The sequence below is a fragment of the Rutidosis leptorrhynchoides genome, chromosome 5, assembly GCF_046630445.1.
Source record: "Rutidosis leptorrhynchoides isolate AG116_Rl617_1_P2 chromosome 5, CSIRO_AGI_Rlap_v1, whole genome shotgun sequence".
Taxonomy (NCBI): domain Eukaryota; kingdom Viridiplantae; phylum Streptophyta; class Magnoliopsida; order Asterales; family Asteraceae; genus Rutidosis; species Rutidosis leptorrhynchoides.
This window is the reverse complement of record NC_092337.1, coordinates 57,887,431-57,899,833: the sequence shown is the minus strand read 5'-3', so window position 1 is coordinate 57,899,833 and position 12,403 is coordinate 57,887,431.

Below are 12,403 nucleotides of genomic sequence, written 5' to 3'. Positions count from 1 at the left end.
ACTAGTCCCACGCTTACCCGAGCCACCGCATCCATGCAAATCTATAAAAATATAAACAACGAGAGGGTAAGCTAACGCTTAGTGAGTGAAAATATACTACATACATATATATGCATAAAATGGACATGCCACACAAATAATCAAATACCGCATACCGGAGCATCCATGCATAAAGGCAAGTAATCTAAGCATACCGTACGATCACTAAGCAACAAGCTAAATAAGCATCAACAAACATAAGTTCACCAACGACGATGTGAACAATGCCATGAAGCTACACCCGAAGGGTTAGCTACATCACGACAATACAGCGATATATATATATATATATATATATATATATATATATATATATATATATATATATATATATATATATATATATATATATATATATATATATATATATATATATATAACAATATATAAACGAATAAGGTTAACCCCTTAACCCATTACCGAATACCAAACACCACAATGAAGATTGGCCGAACTACACGAGCCTTAGTAATCTGAAACCACACGAGATTACTATCTTCAACAAGACAACATCGAGGTTGGCCGAACTACACGAGCCTTAGTAATCCGAACTACACGAGATCACTACCTCAATAAGATGACCGAACTACACGCGTCACCGTGAATTCGAAACCACACGCGATTCACTTTCAACATCAAAACCCTTCGCCATTAGGGTTATATCATCCACATCACAACCACGTGTGATAGTGTACACACATAACGTGTACCTCGCCAAAGGTGGTCAACCAAAACGCACAACCGTGCCAATTGGACTCATACACAAGTCCATCAAATCCATCTATATGTGAAGTGAGCTCTATACCCGAGAATCACTTCACCCGACCTGCACCCTTCCTACACATACATATGCACATAGGATATTAACACTCACCTTTTCGCCTTGATGAATGCAACCGAGTAATTCCGCAACACGTCAATGGAAAGTACCTAATCCATTATCACAAATACAATAACACACTTAGAGTGGATTTACAAACCAACTCAATTCGACACTTAGTGCAAATTCGACCAATTGCACTTACAAACACCAAAAGCGTCCAAACTAACCACTAATCATTAATCACAAGTGAAAATGGTCCTAATAAGCCAAATGAACCCAAACTTAAGTGTTTAACACTTATCAATCTCAAAATCACCCAAAAACCTTAATTTTGACTCAATTCCAAAATTAGTCTTTCAAACATACCAAAAGGGTTCCAATACTTCCATAATCACTAAACCTAGTGATTAAACCCAATTACAAGTCATAAACAAGACCAATTTGTTCACCAACCCAAAATCCACCAACAATAACAATAAACCCGATTACTAGCATCAACAAACTCACTTCAAGAGTTTTAAATGGGTTTCTCTACAAATCAAGTTCAAACCCTAACTTTGAATATCAAATCAAACAATGAAATTCGGAGTTAGAACTTACCACAACAACCAAAACGTAGCTAGAAATGAGGTGAACAACTTTAAAACCCGAGACTTTGATCAATTCAAGCTCCTTCTTCTCCAAAACCCCAATTCTCTCACTAGAATTTTTCCTCTCTTTCTAAGATATTTGAGAGTGTTTATGGATGTGAAAAGTGATCCAAAAGTGGATCCAAACCAGCTGATTAGGCCTGAGATCCAGCCTCAAGTGAAAAGACCAAAATGCCCATCATTTAACTCTAATTAAATAAAAGCAGAAAACTGTCGCTGGGACAGTGCGTCGAGCGCACACCTAAAGGTGCGCGGCGCGCACTATAGTGCTGAACAGATTCTGACCTTTTGATTTATACCTCGCTTTACCCATTATACGCACATCATTTTAACTTTAAGTACCATAAATATTTGGGTGTTACAATTCTCCCCCACTTAGAATCGATCACGTCCTCGTGATCCTCGTCACTTAAACGCCCGGACCTACACTCCGCTGTCCTCGACATAAGTCCCAAACCGACTTTCCTAGACAATTCTTCCCAATGAATCGCCTTTAACAACGAAATCGTCCCTCGCGATTTATAAATTCATAATTTCGAGCACTAAAACCATGCTCAATCCCTCACATCGGGAAAAACTCAACCAATCTCGAACCGAGATATCAACCCCTAGCATACCATACCAAGTACACCGTTAGTAACAACCACACATCAAAATAAAGTCAACCATCTAAACCGACGAAGACCGAAAAGAAGCGAATCCTTACGGATAACACTCACCACTTGACATCCCTTGTAGTGCGCAACATGACCAATACGCAACTACCGTAACATCATAACCCAACGGCTAAAAACGTTTGCGCCCAACGACTATGGCAACGCTAATCCCAAGGTGTACAAAATCGACTATCGTCACACTCGTAACATCACGTGAGCGAAACACGGCTATCGCATCACAAATCATACAACATGGTCCTCGCGACCCCACCATTGGCGTATAAAACGACCAATAGATCAAACATCATGGTCCTCACGACCCCACCATCGGTGTATAAAACAACCGATAGATCAAACTTCATGGTCCTCACGACCCCACCATCGGTGTATAAAATAACCGATAGATCACACAACACGAAGGCTGGCCGAAAACTACACGCGCCTTAGTGAATCCGAAACCACACGCGACTCACTACCTCCACCGCACAACAATCAGGATTGGCCGAACTACACGCGCCTTAGTGAATCTGAACTACACGAGAGTCACTATCCCAAAAGAATGACCGCAACCACACGCGTCACTTGTGAATCCGAACTACACGAGACTCACTTCTCAATACAATGACCGAAACCACACGAGTCATTTGTGAATCCGAACTACACGTGACTCACTTTCACAATAAGATGACCGAAACTACACGCGTCATCGTGAATCCGCAATCACACGCGATCCACAATCTCAACACATGAATGGTACTCGCATTTCCCACCGGTTGAAAGGACCCGTTCATATACATTATAAACGATTCACAATAGTTGATTACATCGCGAGGTATTTGACCTCTATATGATACATTTTACAAACATTGCATTCGTTTTTAAAAGACAAACTTTCTTTACAACAAAAATTGACGGTATGCACACCATTTCATAATACATCTAACTATAATTGACTTAATAATAATCTTGATGAACTCAATGACTTGAATGCAACGTCTTTCAAAATATGCCATGAATGACTCCAAGTAATATCCTTAAAATGAGTTAATGCACAGCGGAAGATTTCTTTAATACCTGAGAATAAACATGCTTTAAAGTGTCAACCAAAAGGTTGGTGAGTTCATAGGTTTATCATAACAATCATTTCAATATATTAATAGACCACAAGATTTCCGTTTATAAATATATGTACACTCGCAAGTGTATAAAATTATTCTATAAGTTGTAGGCACCCGGTAACAAGCCTTAATGTTCATGTTTTACCCTCTGAAGTACACCAGATCAGGTGTGTTTAAAATAACCTCGAAGTACTAAAGCATCCCATAGTCAGGATGGGGTTTGTCAGGCCCAATAGATCTATCTTTAGGATTCGCGCCTACCGTACATAGACAAGTAGTTTAATGTTACCAAGCTAAGGGTATATTTCTGGTTTAAACCCACATAGAATTAGTTTTAGTACTTGTGCCTATTTCGTAAAACATTTATAAAAACAGCGCATGTATTCTCAGTCCCAAAAATATATATAAAAGGGAGCAAATGAAACTCACCATACTGTATTTCGTAGTAAAAATACATATAACGTCATTTAACAAGTGCAAGGTTGGCCTCGGATTCACGAACCTATATTAATTATATATATTTATATGTTGGTCAATATTTGTCTAACAATTTTTGATCAAGTCATAGTGTACCACAATCCTAATGCTCGAGACTAATATGCAAAAGTCAACAAAAGTCAACTTGACCCAAAATGACTTCTAAAATTTATACGTGTTTATTATATAACTTAACTATAGTCGTTTTATATATTTAAATATATTTATTAGATTTTATAATAATAAAAGTCATTTATTAATAAAAATTTATATTAACGTTTATATATGATAAAATATACTTTTATATATCTTAAGTAGTAAAATTTATAAAGTTCACTTAATATCTTAAAACTATAGTGGTAAGTATTATTAATGTAATTATATTACGCGTGGTGAAAAATATCTTTGTATCCCCTATTTATTTGATAAAATAATATTGATCATAATAATAATAAGTAAAAGTTGTATTATTTTGTAATAATAATTATTATTATTCTATAAAAAAATAACAATATTTATATTTACTAAAAATGTTATTATGATAAAATGATAATACTAACATAATAGTATAATGATATTTTATAATAACAATGATATTTCTATTAAAATAATAACGACGATAGTAATAATAATCATTTTAACAATAATACTAAAATTCAGTTGACTATAACTTCAAATCCGTTCATCGAAACCATTCGATATCTAAATGAAAAGTTCTTAATTTTTCGCTAGCTTTCCAATGACATGCATATCATATACCCTATCTCAGTAGCATATGTATCTAATTCAGGATTCAACAAACCTATCTAAGGACAATATCGAATGTACAAGCATGCATAATCCTATATACTCGAGCACTAGTCAGGGATATACTATTGATATATAAAAGTTAAGTTATGAGTGCTCACGTATCAATATTGAGATTCAATATTGCAGGAAAGTACGTAGACGCAACGGAGATGATAAACACTAGATTGACCTCACGAGCATACCCATGAACCATACCCATAACTTCCATAGCTATAACCCATAATTTCCTTAGCTTCGACTCATTCAAAAAACTATTTTGAAATCACTCGGACATCACTCCGTCGTAATATTTTATGTATACTAATAATATCTTGAAATAATACAGAGAAAATATATATATATATATATATATATATATATATATATATATATATATATATATATATATATATATATATAAATCGATTGAGAGAGTTTAGAGAAATATATTTTCAAGTTTCTATGAAATAATGAAACCTATTGAATTCTATTTATAATAGATTTTTGAATTATTAAAGTGAATTATTAAAGTATGAATTATTAAAGTGAATTATTAAAGTATGAATTATTAAAGTGAATTATTAAAGTATGAATTATTAAATTATGAATTATTAAAGTGAATTATTAAAGTATGAATTATTAAAGTGAATTATTAAAGTATGAATTATTAAAGTGAATTATTAAAGTTAAAGTAAAGTAAAAGTAAAGTAAAGGTAAAGTTAAAGTATAGTAAAAGTATAAAAACTATGTATGTATAATACGCGTATAAATATATATAATATTAATTTAAATCGTTATATATATTTAATGAAATAAAATATAAATATCGTTATATTTATTATACTAGTTAAGTAATGAGTTGTCAAAAGTGATTCTAGATATTTATAAAAGTTTAATAATAAAGTTTTTTTTTAAAACTGAAAACGTTTTTGTATGTTTGAAAATAGATTAATAGAATATTATGGAAACCAATTCTCCACTAGCTTTTGTCTAACTTTCGTAAATGACACTTTTTATTTTTATTTATAAATAGCTTTACAAATTATTCCGAATATCGTTAAGAGGAATAGATTTCTCAAATCATAGTGGACCTCTCAACAGAGACTTGTAATCATAATTCAATGTTTCTGATAATTCAATCATTTAATATATTTTTTTTAATTTCGTCGATAATCATATTGAAACAAATACGTTCATATAAAGCATTATACTTTTAAATACTTTGTTGACATTTTTAATTTATAACATATACACATATACATACATATTCATATATGTTCATTTAATGGTTCGTGAATCATTGGAATTTGGTCGAGGTTTAAATGAATGTATAAACATAGTTTAAAATCCTTGAGATTTAACTTAACAAACATTGCTTATCGTGTCAGAATAATATAATGATAAAGTTTAAATTTAGTCGGAAATTTCCGGGTCGTCACAGTACCTACCCGTTAAAGAAATTTCGTCCCCGAAATTTGATAGAGGTCGTTATGGCTAACAATGAGAATGTTATTATGACGATTATGAAGTTTTATCATGTCTAAGAAGTATGGATAAAATAATTCGATTACTCAAAGCGTATGAGGGAAGTTATCGTAAATGAAGGAAATAAGATTATAGTGATTCGTCATATCTTTTGACGTCATCACAATTGATCTCCGAATTTAAAGAAAATCTTTGTAATCTATGTTGGATTTGATGCTTCGGTGATTAAGGAGATTATGATTCTCTTCGAATTAATACGATAATCCATCTTGATTTCTCTGTCGGGTATTTCACTATAAATCCACCTCCTTCGTTTCCTTACAACTCACACCTTCTATTCTTTCTCCCTCAACTCATATTTTAAAGTATTTGTCAATATGCTTCATCCAGTACTGATTCTCGATATACTCCTCACTTTCATATCTGTCGTTCTTCTTTTTCATCTGCCTCCGGAAGAATCTATTTACTTCTACTATACTCTCGGTTTTATAGTGTTTTTAGTTCTTCCGTGTCTTTATATTGCTATATGCATCGATATATGCGGTTTATAATTTTTGGGTGGTTGTTGGGTTTTATATCTTCCCTTATATTTCAAAGCCCCTGCTTTTGTCTTCTATAATCATTGACATCCACAGTTAATGCTCCCTTCTATTTGCTGTGATTTATACTCCAATTTCTATTTTGGAGTTTTGTCCTTTCGTTTCTTCTTCTTGCGATTAAGCAACGTTTGTAATGGTCCAGTATTCGCAGATATGAATTTCAGAATGAACATAGTTAATGTTCTAAGAAGGAAATGGTAATGGCACGATCTTGATTTGTTAATTTACCAGAATACCCTGAAAAGACCGAATCATCAAAAAAATATATTCTTGATATTTTTAGAGATTAAATAGAATACAAGAGTCGTGTAACATGGAACATGATGACGGCATGGTCTGTGAATCGTCATGTCCCGTTAGAAACTCAGCATGACTTACAGTAATATAATCACGTTGATCAAGTGTCATTATATTATACTAACTCATGCTTCAGTTCCCAACACTACTTCAAAACATTCATAATTTAAACTCGAAAGTTTATAGAATATAGAAACTAATAGTTTCTTATATGATGTAACACTGATAGCGCAAAGAGATAAATGACTTCAGATAAGATTAGTTGTGAAAATATCTTCAGAAATATCGCGGATATTTATAATGAAAGATATGATAATATCTTAGAATTTCTAATATTGATGGATGATGATGAAGATTTGTCTGTAAAGGTTTAGAATAAAGAGTAAGGTATTCGTTAATGACTTTAGCAGGCACTGAATCATTTGGATTCTTTGAAGGCAGATTTAGTCTTTGTGATTTGTCCACAGCCTCCTTCATAGTCTGTTCAATCCGTTTTCCAGTTCCAAACCTTCTCTTTTTCTCAGCTTTTCCACCTTACTATTCTTTGTCATCAAACTTTTTACTGTTAAGATCGTTTACAGTTTTTGATGCTTCATCAGTATTTCGAGAACTAGTTCGCAGTTTAAGGTGTTTTTCAGAAACTTCACATTCAAAGTATATAAATCCAGAAGATAGACACATATAATTGTTGGCGTAGACATGCTGCGAGATTTCAAAATATTGATTGCTAATTTCTGATGATTCATATGGCAATTCTCGTTACAAGATGCAGATGAGTAAATGATGGGATTTTGATAAATATAAAGATTTTTCGGAAAGTCAAAGATCAATGAAGTTGTTAATAAGTTTACTGCTAATGTGGCGAGATATGAAAGGTTCCCCGGTAATAATGATGAAGGGGTAATCATTATAATAAGGCTTATTCGAATGAACAATTGAAGTTGGTTTGCTGGAGCTGTGACAAAATCGTCTATTTTTAGAAGGGATTGAAAAGTTATTTTAGCTAGTAAATGCCAAAAGGTCTGACATGGATACATGTTAAATTATGACTTTGGTTTCAAGAGTTTTTCAGGTACGTAACTGTGGATAACATGTGGTTGGATCTTCATCTCGATTGTTCATTATTTGAAGTGTCTTCAGGTATTTCGAAGGGCTTGAACACAGATTATAATCGTTAATATACATACGATGTTCTAACACAGTTTTGAAGTTAAAGTATAGCTTTGAAAGATGTAAGAATCTAAGAGTGATGATATCGTTTATAACTTGAATTGAATTCGGCGATTTCAAAATCAGAATATGTAATTAGATTTTTGAATGAGTATGGTTGTTTTGATTTCTATAAAAGAATGTATATTGTTGTGAAAGTAGGGAGTATAATGGATGATTTGCTGAATCAGATTCGAAGAATGTAACATATTAATTGTGAATTTATATATCTCTCGGGTATTAACTACCCGTTAAAAAAAATGTCACAATTAATATTTTGTACAAAAGAATTTTATTACAGTCTTTATAGAAATATATGTGTATATTTCTTCAGATGTAATATAGATTTAATGAGTTAATATTAAATTAAACTCACTTGATTTATGGTTAAGGCTAGGATAGATAATTTCTAAACTTTAGAAATTACATAATCGTCGTAGAATATTTTCCCAATGAAGTTATGAATCAATACTTCATCGTTGTGGTATTCCTTAGTATCTACAGGGCGTATGACGTCGATGCTCATGGGACAGATTGTGAAGTTGAGGTTTGCGATGCGGTTGTTGTTGGTGGTGGTAATGGTACTGTTGGTGTTGCTGATGGTGGTACTGTTTATGCTGCTGGTGCTGCTGCTGGTGTTTGTAACCTTTGCACCATATTCTCCAAAGCCACTACCCGAGCGCGAAGCTCGTTGACTTCTTCTATTACACCGGGGTGATTGTCGGTTCGGACGAGCGGATAAATAAAATCTAGAATTTGGTGTAGTATGTAATCGTGACGAGATACTCTAGAAATAAGAGAGAAAATGGTGTTTCGGATAGGTTCGCCGGTAAGTGCTTCAGGTTCTTCGCCAAGAGGGCAATGTGGTGGATGGAAGGGATCACCTTCTTCTTGTCTCCAATGATTAAGGAGGCTACGAACCCATCCCCAATTCATCCAGAATAGATGATGACTAATTGGTTGATCCATTCCGGTCACACTGCTTTCGGAACTTGAGTGGGATTCCATTTCGGAATCCGAGGGACTTGAACTAATGACGAATTCCATTTCGTACGATTGAATAAAGAATTTTTGGATATGAAATGATTTTCCGGCTATCGGGTGGTATTCTAATTATATAGAGCAAAAGGTTTCGTAGATTACGGAGGAATTTACGGAATATGTCAGGAAAAGTTTACAGTAACAGATACGCTAAGATATGAATTAGCAGATACGCTAAGATATGAATTTTATCTATACACTATTCATGCAATCAATGCAATAAGATGTGTCTAGACTAAGAATGATAAGCAGGTAATTTCCGACAAGAATGATGAGCAAAACTTTTGAAATGCAGACACGGTCGAAGTCCAGACTCACTAATGTATCCTAACGACTATCAGTTAGACACACTAATGCAGACCTGGTTCGCTAAGACCACCGCTCTGATACCAACTGAAAGGACCCGTTCATATACATTATAAACGATTCACAATAGTTGATTACATCGCGAGGTATTTGACCTCTATATGATACATTTTACAAACATTGCATTCGTTTTTAAAAGACAAACTTTCTTTACAACAAAAATTGACGGTATGCACACCATTTCATAATACATCTAACTATAATTGACTTAATAATAATCTTGATGAACTCAATGACTTGAATGCAACGTCTTTCAAAATATGCCATGAATGACTCCAAGTAATATCCTTAAAATGAGTTAATGCATAGCGGAAGATTTCTTTAATACCTGAGAATAAACATGCTTTAAAGTGTCAACCAAAAGGTTGGTGAGTTCATAGGTTTATCATAACAATCATTTCAATATATTAATAGACCACAAGATTTCCGTTTATAAATATATGTACACTCGCAAGTGTATAAAATTATTCTATAAGTTGTAGGCACCCGGTAACAAGCCTTAATGTTCATGTTTTACCCTCTGAAGTACACCAGATCAGGTGTGTTTAAAATAACCTCGAAGTACTAAAGCATCCCATAGTCAGGATGGGGTTTGTCAGGCCCAATAGATCTATCTTTAGGATTCGCGCCTACCGTACATAGACAAGTAGTTTAATGTTACCAAGCTAAGGGTATATTTCTGGTTTAAACCCACATAGAATTAGTTTTAGTACTTGTGCCTATTTCGTAAAACATTTATAAAAACAGCGCATGTATTCTCAGTCCCAAAAATATATATAAAAGGGAGCAAATGAAACTCACCATACTGTATTTCGTAGTAAAAATACATATAACGTCATTTAACAAGTGCAAGGTTGGCCTCGGATTCACGAACCTATATTAATTATATATATTTATATGTTGGTCAATATTTGTCTAACAATTTTTGATCAAGTCATAGTGTACCACAATCCTAATGCTCGAGACTAATATGCAAAAGTCAACAAAAGTCAACTTGACCCAAAATGACTTCTAAAATTTATACGTGTTTATTATATAACTTAACTATAGTCGTTTTATATATTTAAATATATTTATTAGATTTTATAATAATAAAAGTCATTTATTAATAAAAATTTATATTAACGTTTATATATGATAAAATATACTTTTATATATCTTAAGTAGTAAAATTTATAAAGTTCACTTAATATCTTAAAACTATAGTGGTAAGTATTATTAATGTAATTATATTACGCGTGGTGAAAAATATCTTTGTATCCCCTATTTATTTGATAAAATAATATTGATCATAATAATAATAAGTAAAAGTTGTATTATTTTGTAATAATAATTATTATTATTCTATAAAAAAATAACAATATTTATATTTACTAAAAATGTTATTATGATAAAATGATAATACTAACATAATAGTATAATGATATTTTATAATAACAATGATATTTCTATTAAAATAATAACGACGATAGTAATAATAATCATTTTAACAATAATACTAAAATTCAGTTGACTATAACTTCAAATCCGTTCATCGAAACCATTCGATATCTAAATGAAAAGTTCTTAATTTTTCGCTAGCTTTCCAATGACATGCATATCATATACCCTATCTCAGTAGCATATGTATCTAATTCAGGATTCAACAAACCTATCTAAGGACAATATCGAATGTACAAGCATGCATAATCCTATATACTCGAGCACTAGTCAGGGATATACTATTGATATATAAAAGTTAAGTTATGAGTGCTCACGTATCAATATTGAGATTCAATATTGCAGGAAAGTACGTAGACGCAACGGAGATGATAAACACTAGATTGACCTCACGAGCATACCCATGAACCATACCCATAACTTCCATAGCTATAACCCATAATTTCCTTAGCTTCGACTCATTCAAAAAACTATTTTGAAATCACTCGGACATCACTCCGTCGTAATATTTTATGTATACTAATAATATCTTGAAATAATACAGAGAAAATATATATATATATATATATATATATATATATATATATATATATATATATATATATATATATATATATATATAAATCGATTGAGAGAGTTTAGAGAAATATATTTTCAAGTTTCTATGAAATAATGAAACCTATTGAATTCTATTTATAATAGATTTTTGAATTATTAAAGTGAATTATTAAAGTATGAATTATTAAAGTGAATTATTAAAGTATGAATTATTAAAGTGAATTATTAAAGTATGAATTATTAAATTATGAATTATTAAAGTGAATTATTAAAGTATGAATTATTAAAGTGAATTATTAAAGTATGAATTATTAAAGTGAATTATTAAAGTTAAAGTAAAGTAAAAGTAAAGTAAAGGTAAAGTTAAAGTATAGTAAAAGTATAAAAACTATGTATGTATAATACGCGTATAAATATATATAATATTAATTTAAATCGTTATATATATTTAATGAAATAAAATATAAATATCGTTATATTTATTATACTAGTTAAGTAATGAGTTGTCAAAAGTGATTCTAGATATTTATAAAAGTTTAATAATAAAGTTTTTTTTTAAAACTGAAAACGTTTTTGTATGTTTGAAAATAGATTAATAGAATATTATGGAAACCAATTCTCCACTAGCTTTTGTCTAACTTTCGTAAATGACACTTTTTATTTTTATTTATAAATAGCTTTACAAATTATTCCGAATATCGTTAAGAGGAATAGATTTCTCAAATCATAGTGGACCTCTCAACAGAGACTTGTAATCATAATTCAATGTTTCTGATAATTCAATCATTTAATATATTTTTTTTAATTTCGTCGATAATCATATTGAAACAAATACGTTCATATAAAGCATTATACT